This window comes from Calidris pugnax, unplaced genomic scaffold, assembly GCF_001431845.1.
Source record: "Calidris pugnax isolate Ruff unplaced genomic scaffold, ASM143184v1 scaffold231, whole genome shotgun sequence".
Taxonomy (NCBI): domain Eukaryota; kingdom Metazoa; phylum Chordata; class Aves; order Charadriiformes; family Scolopacidae; genus Calidris; species Calidris pugnax.
Window position 1 is genome coordinate 105,767 of NW_015090996.1, and position 12,671 is coordinate 118,437.

Genomic DNA, 12,671 nt, shown 5'->3' on the forward strand with positions numbered 1-12,671 from the left:
AGATTACTATAAGTTAACTATGCCTACTCATTTTAAAAGATTTGCCATACATATTCACTCTCATCCTTCTCAGATAGTAAAGGACCGTCAGGTTCTCCGTAGGGTGCAGATGAATTCTTCTATTCTTCACAGACACACAGAGATATATTTAATGGTTATTTTTCTCTTCCAAATCTCCAGCTAGTAATGGGCCTTCTAATTTTAAAATTTTCCTTTCTTGTTCAAGTATTTATGTTCTTTATCCTTCTTTTTCCTGGATCTAGATTTTTCTTTTGTCTAGTGTTTCCTTAATATTTTTTGTTGTTTCATAACCTGCTATTTATTTTGGTTACTACTTAATTTTATAATTTAGCTTATATACATACATATACAGTGCTTTTTTTTCACTTACTCTTTGAGTCATGAAGTCTTCTGGTACACTACTATCTCACAGAGTTAGCAAGCTACAGAGCTCTGTTGGGAACAGGGAAAGTAGTACTGTCTTAACCAACAGACCTGCTGTCACTGACACAGTCTTACCAAAGTACTGACATACTCTTACCAAAGTATTACCACTGTTACAAAAATAAGAACACCAATGACTGTGTGAATTTCTAAATTTCCTAGTTCAGAATATAACATAACATAGTTCTTGGGGATTAAAATATGCTGACCTACCCAGAACTACGTAACACAACAGGAGAGGAGGCTAAAGACCTTTCTTTCTCCTCTTGCCCCTCTAAAGGGCACAGATGTCCTCTCCTTGCAACCAAGCACTTCCAAACACCTGCTTACAAAGTCACTCACCTCCCCAAAGAGGTCATTTGCACTCATTAATATTCAGGCTGTACTGACACCACAAGAAAGTTAAATAGGTACACTTCGAAAGTTTGATTTGTATCAGCATAAACAGCGGTAGCAAAAAGAGCTCAGCTTCACCAGATCCCAGCTGTGGTCACTTTGAACTGGCATCAACCACCACAGCAAGGTTTGATGTGCAGAGACTGTGAGAAGGCCAAGAGGGACAGCCACGCTAGTCGAGGCTGAACAAAGTCTTTTAATACAAGGAGATAACTTCACAGAAAAAAAAAACAACCCACCACCTTGAAGGTCCATAAATTGTGAAACTGAAGTGGAAAATAACACGTACAGCTCAGATTTCATAGGTGACAGAATAAAGCCTTTGCTTATGCACTGAAATAAATCTTAAATCCAGTTTTGCAGTTGGACAACTTTTAATAGAAATAAGAAGAAAGCACTGAGGAGGAGGAGAAGCAGTGTCAGCACTCAGCAGCTAACCCATTTCTTGCCCAGTATTCAGCTTGCAGAGACGTGGGCAAGTTACTTTCCTCCCTGTGCGGAGAATGTCTCCAACAAAACAAGTTCTTCAGCACCAAAGTCCATCAAGGGGGGAATGAGTCCACGCAGTGAAGGAGGAGGGAGCATTTGACAAATTTCAACTTAGGTGCAGGGAGAGAATTGCAAAAGATACATTGCAAATCCTGTAAAACTATTATTAGGTCCACTATCAGCTTATCAGTGTCTGATACTGATTTATCTGTACAAAACAGAAGTTACTGATATGAGTCATGAATACCTGACCCACTCCAGTTTCCTCTGCCAAACCTCTCTCTTCACCACAAATTTTGTGAAGTTTTGACTCAAAACCAAACCCAGTTTTAACACTCGTTCTTCAGGCTTCTGGAAGAAATCTGTCACAGTGGCTTAATCATGTGGGAAAATGTCTTTGCCACATTTGGTGTTTGCCTTCATTATCAGGAAACGGAGTATTGAAAAAGGATGATAAATTCCTCCCCAGCCCTCTCTCTTACTCTCCCACCAGGATGTACAGATTTCTGAGCCCAAACACAAAAATTTGACATGTGGGAGAGCAAGAGATAAGCTAAAAGAAAGGCCAGGTGCAACAGTGACCCCCTTCTCTCTACAATCTTTGTTCTTCATAAACAGCCGGTACCATGGTCCAAAGAGGGGCCCTCCCAACAGTGCTGTCACGAGATTCTTCTGAGAACAAACTTTATCTTCATTGGGTCTTTTTTTTCTTTTTGCTTCTCTCTCCTCTCCTGAAGTTCTTGTGTGTTGCAATGCTTTTATCTTTTGCAGGCTCTGAGCAAAGATAGTTCAGGGGAAGTCAGGAGGCAAAATGTCTTCATTTTGAAAGGGCAAAAGTAATTACATTTCACACTCCACAGGGGCTGCACAGATGTGATTGCTGGTTGTGTCTGGGTTCTAACCAGAATTAAGTTGTTACAGTTCTGCCCACAACCACTTCCCCAAAGGAGGTGCTTTGCAGACCCAGAAGACAAATCACTGACCTGTCTCTCAATCATAGAATTGTAGAATTGTCTAGGTTGGAAGCGACCTTTAAGATCATGTAGTCCAACCATCAGCGTAACTCTGATAAAAACTGTCACTAAGCACTATGTCAAACTATCTTTTAAATACCTCCAGGGATGGTGCCTCAACCACTGCCCTGGGCAGCTCATTCCAAAGCTTAATAACCCTATCAGTGTAAACATTTTTCCTAATATCCAGTCTGAACCTCTCCTGGCACAACACTAGGCCATTTCCTCCTGTCCCATCACCTGTTCCTTGGGAGAAGAGACCGACCCCCCCTGGCTACACCCTCCTTTCAGGGAGTTGTAGAGAGCCAGAAGGTCTCCCCTCAGCCTCCTTTTCTCCAGGCTGAACACCCCCAGCTCGCTCAGCCTCTCCTTATACGATTTACTGTCCAGACCCCTCACCAGCCTCATTGCCTTTCTCTGGACAGAGAGTGCCAGAGGCACAGTCAAAATCACACCTGGATAACAAATGAAGATGTGTTAGGAGTACAGGTAGACAGAATTCCACTAGCTTTAACCTCTCCTTCACAGGGAACAACAGCTATTAAGATATGACAGCAGGGACTTCAGAGTCAGTTGTACACTGTACGAAGGATCCAGGAGATCGAGGCACCTTTTATCCATCCAGTAATTTTCTACATTGCCCACAGCTGCTAAATTGAAGGTAACAGGAGTTTCACCTCCCCTTGTTACAAATTGGACATTTACTCAGCTTTGTAAAAATGTCTAGTCTGACTGCAGCCTTGTGCAAACTCACTATCTTAAAAGCAAAGAGAAGGTTAACCTGTTCCCTTCCACCCCCGTGCTTTATTTGACACACATTATGAAACATGTGTCATCATTTTGCATCAGTCATTCTGAAGGAATTACAGGGAGTGGGCAGAGATGATGTGGCTGGAACAAAGTGACATGGCTTTGCAGTTATCCCCTGGCATACACTTTTCGTCACTGGCATTAGGAAATGAGAGCTCATCACATACAACTAAGCTGCTTTGGAAAAATACTCAGGAAACACGTGGAAGAGATATTAACAAAAGCTTTCCAGCCACCCCTCATAGTTGCCAGATGCTGAGTAGCCAGCAGAAGCAAATGATTTTTTAGGTGGCCTCTCAGCATCTCTCCTCGGGTCAAGAGTGGATGCCCTTCAGAGAGAGGAGGCAGAAAGGTCGTGCTTCTCCCGTAGATTAAGCTTTCTTTGCTTTCCTTTCAAGTACATGATAGTTTTCAATGACAGCACTCTAGAAGGGAGATGAGTTAGTGGACAGAAGCAAAGAAGTCAGAGACCTGTGAATACACAATTCACCCATTTCTCATGCCGATTTCTATTCCGTTTATCCAGGATTTTTTCTGCTATTCTCTATACATTCCAACATCACGTACTGTATCAGATTTCAGTGCTTATCTAACCAAAAAAATATTTCTTTATAGAGAGAGATATCTATACAGATCACTCAAAAACTCTGGTTAATTTTCCACTGGATCCTGTTCTGATGCTAACCTAGAAACAAGGCATATTTTTAAGACCATATACAAATATTGTAAAACCTCTGAAGACAAACTTCTCTGGACAGAACAGAGAGTGTGTGACAAGCTCCTGTGAAAGGAACTATTTAAAATCCCATGAGCTCTCATATTGAAATAATATGCATATAACATCAAAACTATGTATTATCAAATGTGCTTCATATATTGAACACACACACACATTTATATCCTTAACACACAGTAGCCTTAAGGCCTCAGTGTATTACACAGATTGTCATTTTCCCTTTAAGCCCAGCTATGCACAGGAATGTATAGGCCTGTTTTCACTGCCATTTGATGTGCAAATATTATTATTTGTACTTACTCCTATGCCGAGCTTCACATTACACAAAGAAGAGAGGAATGCAAGGGTCCTAGGGTGAGAAGGGGAACATTTTGTTCTCGGTTACTGACTCAGCTTGAGGTCAGCGGCAATCCAAATCTGTCTGCAGATGAAGGGAATTCAAGGGTTCATGTGAAATAAATCATCACTCTCAACGGTCAGGACCAGAAAACCAGTCGTGTTGCTAAAAAGCAACATGAAGAAAAGAGAACCCTGAAGCCCATCCTGCTAGGTCGCTTGCAGGTAACTCCTGTCCTGAGCAGCACTGGCAGGATGAGGAAGAGCAGCTGCACATCCATTGCTTTTCTTGGGACTACTCTATGGATCAAGAGATTTCCATTACCCAGGCTGTGAGCGTTCTCCTTTCCAGGAGCAGAAGACCTTCAAAAAATGAAAGGCTTATTTCAGAGGGATGGGATCTCATTTCTATAGACCTCAGGAAGTCATTTGCATCCACACAAAGTGAGTGGAAGACTCATCAGGAAATTCAGGGTAGTTACCCAGGTGTGGAGTGTTATAGTTATTCCGAGCCTGAAACTGTACAGGCACCCTAAATCTTTTGCTTTTCACCTGCTTATTTCTGTGGATGAGAAGTAAACGGGGAGAACTTTCAAGAAAGCTCAAACGTTCAGTGAGTTTTCCCACACTGCAAACTCTTGTAAAAGTAGGAAAATAGAAACGAATGTCCTCATAAACAGCAACAGTTCATTAGTTTACCAAATTCCCGTTCAGCTTCCTCTTGGAATTACAATTAAAGGATCCTAACAGCTTTTAATTAGCTCATCCCTGAAGTAAGATCCAAATCAGACTCTGGAGGTATCTATCTCCCTTAATTGTGGATGGTGATTCTGGTGAGTGGGCAGCCTTGATTATTTGCCCTAATATGGTTAGGAGAAATCAAGGTCAACACGTGTGTCTTTTAGGAAACATATGCCCTAAACTTGTATCCAACTGTTAAACACAATCTGTCGGTTTGCCATTGTTTTCCTTCTTTTCAGCTGAAGAATCCAAGCAGCCGTAACTACAACAGCCTAACAGGAAAAAACAAGAACATTTAAACCTCTCCTCTTGTTGCACATTTCCTGTTCATTTTCGGTGTGCTCATTTCCACACCATTACCAAAAATTTCTCGAAGCTTCCAACAGTACTGTCAGAATAGTTCAAAAAGCAAGGTACATCCAAGGCTGGCAGATGCCAAGACAGACTCAAATCTTTGTTTCATAAGTCTCTAAAAATAAAGCCCGTGACTCCCCACATACTGATGTTGCACAATGGCCCCACAATAAGCAACAACATATCCAAATTCTGATTATTTTTCCTCTAAACTACAGCCAACTCCCCTTCATGTGAGGTCTCCAGATTCAAACTAATGTATTCGACATACTGATAATATGTAGGAGTTCTTGACAGTCTTCTTCCCTTGATCTCTCTAAATCCTTCACTTCACTCCTCTTTGTTATGAATTTCTTTCTGCTTGTCTTTGTGGTCCTCCTCGTGCCCCCTGCTTTTCATCCCCTTTGCTAGATCTCATTCTTGCCAGTTACGTATCCTAACAAACTATTTTGCTGGGCTTTTCATTACCCTTTTGTCCTGTGTTTTTTTCTTCTCTGTCCATAATTGTTTCTAATATTGCCTCCTGACGGACATGCTGCTATGAACATGCATTTGTCCTAAGAACTCTACAAACCATAGATCTCCCCTAGAAAACCACTGACTGATCAAACAGGTTAAATTTAGGGAGAACAAACATTCTTGGGGATGAGATCGGGGTCAGCAGAACACATAGAAGAAGCAGCTAGTGTTCAATTCTCTCCTTTGAATATCATGTGTATGCTATCAAGTTTCTGGGAATAATAGTTTCCTTACTGTCTGCAAAATGCCTTATTAATATCAGTAATAATATTCCTAGTCATCATTCCTGTCCAGTTAATTGCAAATATCAGTCTTACAATTTTCACCTGAAATTTTTTTCAGGGAGGTTTTTCCAGACTGAAATTCAGGGCAGCAAAACCCCAACACTTTGCCACTTCTTCCTTCCTGCTCCTGGAACAGTCACCCTGCAGAGCATCTCATCCCAAAAGCCTGATGCAAGGAGAACCAGCATCTCCTGTACCGTTTTAATTGGCTGGAAAACATTTTCCGATTCTCAAGTATTTGAATTCCAGCTTTTCCAAACAAAGTAGTCTCAGCAGGGCCCCATTGGTTATTTCTGCATTGTTTTATTTGAAAGGCTCATTCACTTGACAATGAATTATAGCATTTGTTAGTAATTAGTTGCGGAACTCTCATCAAATGCTAAATAAATTCCTTGTGATCAAAATCATATTAGGTAAATAAATACCAAATAATTGATAAACAAAGGCTGCTACAGGAGTTTGTTGTATGAGGAAAACCTAACGGATGTGCTGTGTCAAGAGCTTACCCAAAGAATGGAAAAGCAGAAAGGCAGCAATAAAGCAGAATTAGCATGCTTTTAAAATGAAAACAGAAATTAAAACAAGAGGACTGAGGAGATAGCCAGAGGATAGGACTGGAGGAGGAGGCTGAGTCATTCAAAGACTTCTAGGCTTGGAGGTTACTTGATCATTCCTCAACCCTCTTTAAATGCACTCAGAAATAGTAGGCTAGATTTTCATTTAGTGCCAAAAATACAACTCTACTGAGACTGCCCCTTTCAGTAGGATAGTACTGACAGACACCAGGTGAGAACCTGTCCTACATATTAAAGTCTTGTGCTTGGCATTAGCAGGCTGTTTGCTGGCTTTACAACCAGACATCTTTACAAAAAGAACATAACTTGCCTTTAAATCCAGATTTTGAAATAAAATCATCCAAACCGATTTGCTTTTTAATTTTCTTTATGCTCCTTGCAGGGAATTTGGCGGGGAGAGTCACCTTTTGCAGAAGGATGACAAACCATTCGGTTCTTCAATATTGTGCTAAGAAGAAAATCAAGTATGAAACTTGAGGAGCAAATCTTCTCAGCTAGAATCAAAATCCACTGGACCATGATACAGCTTTAAATTACCCCTTTGGGGATTCATAAATCTTTGGTTAATTTGAGCAAAGATCCCCTCTAGAGGGATAATACTCCTAATGGAATTGACAAAACAAGTGGAAAATGTCTTTTCCAGTCAGATTCACACATTTCCTGACTCAGGGGTAATGAAGATGCAACTGAGAGCTCAAGGAAAGCAGTTCTCTTGAGGATTCTCAAGAACTGAAAGCTGGAATAATCATCTTAGTCTTCAAAAGGCGAGAATTTAATTGGACCATTCACGTCCTGATTTTTAGAAACATGGCATGCAATTCTGTCTGTAAGTCATATTTATTGCAGACAGTTCATGATGGCATCCAGACTTCTCTGTGCTTTAATTCTGAGGTCATTTGTTATTGAAGAGCCCTCCTGAAGCAGAAGAACTCACTGTCCAAAAGCTATTTTCTAATTTGAATCTGGCAAAATGAATATGCATAAATGCAAACCACTAAGGAACAGCAGGTAATAAAAAGCCTTTCAGTGAAACATTTATCGACTTATTGCACAAAGGTCTCACATCATCCATGTGAGAAAAAATGGTGATACTTTCACTGTAAGGATATTTCGTCTTTGGAGAGTGCTATTCAGAAGACTTCAGCTCCATCTCTGAAACAAGGTCCCTAGCTCTGAATCAAATGATGTCAAATTTATTGTGATGATGGGTTAGTCCTACAACAAAGAGCGTAAGACAAAGCAGCTCATTATCCTGAACTGTTGTCTCCCAAATCCTTTACTGCTGGGCATTTAGGAGGAAAAGCTTTTTAATTTTTAGCAAAGAAAAGGAATATTCCTTTAAGATGCAGAGGTGAAGAACTTGCTCAGTGTCAGGGTCAGATAAATCTGGCAGCTGAAATGAACTGTGCCCTTCAGTGCATCTGTGATCTTCACCACATCAATCAATATGAAAACATGCCCAAAATCTTGTTATTTAGCAACGTGCTGATTTTGTTTGCTAATAAATCAAGTCAGTGCATATATGAGGTTTTTTCTTATTATCTTCAGGATTCAAGAATAAAATTCAAATTCCTTGAATTATGTCTTCAAAACAAACAGACAAAATACATTTTTGGCAATCTTCTTACAAAGTAGAACCGTGGGCTGTCAGTGTGCTATACCTTGCCTCTTACTTGAGTAGAATATCGGAAGCTCCAAAGGCCACTTTCAAACACTGTTGCATTTAAAACTGAAATCCCAGGGGCAGCAAGGACATACTCAGAGTTAATATGGCCAAAGCAATTCTCAGCACCACTTCATTTTTCCCAGTCGCTGTGCACACTGTCTGCATGCCAATAGCCTTACACACCAAACCCTGCCTGCGCTGAATGACTCTCTAGGACAGCTCTCAGAGATGTTAGAATGACCAATGGGGAAGCTTTCGCTGCTAGGTCACTAAGTAAACACCGGCCTCGGGACAATAATAATGACTAATCTTTTTTACCTGTTGTTTTATGTGGTTTCGGCCCTTTTTCCAGCAGCCACAATGCATTTGCACAGTTGCGACCAGGTAGTTCTGGTTTTTTGTTGTGTTGAAAGCCTCCAAAGAGAGAAGGATGGAAAGGACTTCACAAAGAAACTCCCTTGTCAGACCTAAGTGTGGCAATTGCTAATCGTGATGGCAACATGCTGGCAGAGCAGCGTGGGTGAGCTTCAGGACTACCCATAAGCCTAAGTAGATGTTCCACACACTGTAATATCAGTGCAAGAAATTGTATTCTAGTTTCCTTATACCAGGGCCCAGGAAAATCACTCTATTCTTCTAGTGTCCTATAAAGGGGGTCATGGCCTATGCTCCCCCTTGCCCATCCCATTGCCCCACAGCAACACATGCAAAGTCCAGTCCTTCAGGGATGTCCTCCCTCATCTCCCATCTAAAACCCCTCTTCTACACTTTCAGCTCATCCCCATCCCTTCCTCTTTGGGGAAGCAAGAGCTTTGTCTGCATTTGGAGAAGCTCTGAACCTGCTCCTGCCCCAGTTAAATGCAGAGCTCACCCACCTCGTGCTGTGAATTTCACGGAATCACAGAATTGCCAGAGTTGGAAGGAACCTCTAGAGATCATCTTGTCCAACTACGCTGCTAAAGTAGGATTGCCCAGAGCACATTATGTCCAACTATGCTGCTAAAGTAGGATTGTCTAGAGCACCTTACTCAGGAGGTCTGAGTAATGTGCTGTAGGCAATCCTAGACATTCTAGACCAAGCAATCTAAACCAGGCAGGTCTTGAAGATCTCGAGAGAAGGGTCTGAGTAACATGCTCTAGGCAATCCTAGACATTCTAGACCAGGCAATCTAGACCAGGCACGTCTTGAAGATCTCCAGAGAAGGAGACTCAGAAGCACAACCAAGTCCTGTCAGCTCTTGGCAACCACCACTCGACATCTGGCCATAGAATGTCCTCTGTCAGTCAACACAAGCACAACCAAGTCCTGTCAGCTGTTGGCCACCACCACTCAACATCTGGCCATAGAATGTCCTCTGTCAGTCCCTTTGCAAAGTTTTCACTGTAAGAGTTCATTAAGTAATTATTCTAGGATGGTAGGTTTGCGGTACCAAACATAACATTAAATTCCATGTCTACACACAACTGTAAAGGAAACTTCTGATTAGGACTGTAAATGTATTTATAAATTCAATTTTAAATCCCATCAGTATCCATCTGGGATGATTTTTTTTGAATAAAGATTAAATTGCTACAAAGCTTCCTTCTGAAGACTTGACCTTGAAGTGAAATTTAAACCCTTACATGTCTAGACTGTGAACTGGAACCAGCTCCTTCGGTATCCATCTGGGATGATTTTTTTTTTAATAAAGATTAAATTGCTAGAAAGTTTCCTACTGAAGACTTGACCTTGAAGTGAAACTTAAAACCTTACACGTCTAGACTGTGAACTGGAACCAGCTCCTTCCTCTGCAACTTGCTAACTCCAGCATTTCTCAGAGGACCGCAATTGGAGAGGCATCTGGTGATGAGGAGTCAGAGAGACGTGTACACATTGGATATTTTCTGTCGGTGAGATTTCAGATTTTTCCTACATTCCTTTGATGAAAGTATGGAAATGTCAAGCTTCCAAAGTAGCGTGGGCTTTATAGGACTTTGGGCCTCTTGAGAAACAAGGGCACTCAAGACCTGGTGAGGAAATGGCCATTTGAAAAAAAATCCTCTGCAACTTGCTAACTCCAGCATTTCTCAGAGGACGGCAATTGGAGAGGCATCTGGTGATGAGGAGTCAGAGAGACGTGTACACATTGGATATTTTCTGTCGGTGAGATTTCAGATTTTTCCTACATTCCTTTGATGAAAGTATGGAAATGTCAAGCTTCCAAAGTAGCGTGGGCTTTATAGGACTTTGGGCCTCTTGAGAAACAAGGGCACTCAAGACCTGGTGAGGAAATGGCCATTTGAAAAAAAAAAAAAAAAAACCCACAAGCTGTACCCGGCAAAAGTTTACCTGCTTCAAAACTCCCACTTATGTAAAAGAAGAGGAAGAACAGGAGCTGTTTTCTGCAAAAGTTTACCTGTTTCAAAACTCCCACTTAGGTAAAAGAAGAGGAAGAACAGGAGCTGTTTTTCAATGCCAACACTGCTAAATCACATCTCATAAGCATTTCATAAAAGGAATCCACTTGACTATATAACAGCTGTAGACATTTACTTTGCAGGCACACACTGAGGCACCCCGGAGAGCCCTGCTCGCCGTTCCTCCCTGCTCACATGGAAGGTGGCAGCTCCTGTGGTGGCACATGTGAGGCACCAGCACTTGGCTGCAGCCCGTGGAAAGCTCAGCCTTTACATGTGAAGGTGGTTCTTCCCCGACACCAGATTTCCCCCCCTGGCTTTTCCCTGCTAGATCCTATGCTTCTCACTTCTTAAAATATTGTCATTTATTTATCACTGCTATATTGAGCTACACAACCAATTCTAAACCAATCTCAGCACCAACACAAAAGCATTTTCTTGAAAGAAAAATGCTCAGAGGATCCAGGGTGTCCGCAAGAGCCACTTTAGTGCCCAGGGAACCTTATAGCATAAATCCTCACAGGCTGCTTCATTAATTAATAATCTGTAAGCATTTAATTGGTACCACTGAATATTCAGAACATAGAAATGTCAGTCTGGGCAAGGAGGCACCAGGGAAAGAGCTGTTCCATGAACGTTTTTTCTGTGACTGTCCCTGTAACTTGTAGCTTGCCCCTTTATCAACAGAGCTCTCCCTTCCATGCAATGTCCAGAACGCTCCTGTGGGATACAGAAGTCTCATGCTTACTTCAGTAGATGCTATTTGTGTTCTTGGGGCTGTGGAGCAAGAAGGAGCATAATCAAACCCACCCTTGGGCCCCACAGGGGGCAACGGAAAAACCTCCCATTGACTTTGGACCCAACCTTGCCTTAGCCCACATTCAGGATGGCTGAGAGAAGGTCTGTTAAGGACTGGAGGGTCTGCTCCAGGGAAGGGGTTTTCACTGCAGCAAAAAGTCTGAACTAGCTAAAGGCCACGACAGTGCCCTTAAGATGTTTTTTTATTACCTAAGGGTAAGTGTCAGCCTTGTCAAGGACTGTTTCCAAAGTATCAAGGGAGAAGGATGAGCCCCATGGGACACAAGGACATCCTTTCCCAGCTTTCCTCTTGCTAAATATGTGCATGATCAAGAAGGAGGCATCTGAAAAAATAGGTACAAAATAGGGCTGCCATCAGTAGGACTGGAAATCTTTTAGAAAAACTCACATCTTTGAGTAAATGCATAAAATGTTCATTGTTTCAAAATCCTTCCTTATATTACTGCTTTGCTTCCCCTACAAAAGAAACAATGGCCTTGCAATGAGGCAGACTCCTAAGGACAGATCATGGAGGGTGTGAACCCAACTGGATGTCCCCGGTCAGACCGGTGGATGCCTCCAGTGCTGGAGTTGAGGGCTGGTTCTCAGAGCCACAGACTTGCAGGTGGTGGCCGAGGTGCCACCAGGCCAGCCTGGCACCCAGGCCAGTGATGGAAGGGAAGATGCCTCATACTTGAGATCTCTTCTCAGCTCCTTGCCTCAGAAGAAGGCTCACACATCAGGGGCAGGGCTCCTTCCCACCTCTCCAGGAAGACCCAAGAAGACTCACAGCTTTGCGCTGCTGCTGTGGAAGTTTGTTGAATCCAAAAGCTTTTAAACAACACACTAATTTCAGAGATGAGATGTGGTTTTGGTTAAAGTGCTTTGCCAGAAGGTTTCCAACTAGTTCTAGTTTTGGAGAAACCTTTCAAAACTCATTAGTTTATTGAGCTATTTTGCTAATCTGTCCCAGTACCTCACCTTCAATCTTTTTCTGGGCCATAGCATCACTAACACTGACTCCCTCTACTGAACCCTCTCATTTGAAATCTTCTCTGCAGTTTCCTTCTTTCCCTGTGGCCAATATGAAACCAAATTTAGCCTGTGTGCTTA

General features: G+C 42.0%; 1 long non-coding RNA gene across 1 annotated transcript in view; it reads right to left on the reverse strand.

Moving 5' to 3' along the window:
• The window catches only part of LOC106895779, an 89,136-nt gene that overhangs the window by 39,690 nt on the left and 36,775 nt on the right, over positions 1 to 12,671 (reverse strand). The window lies entirely within an intron of this gene.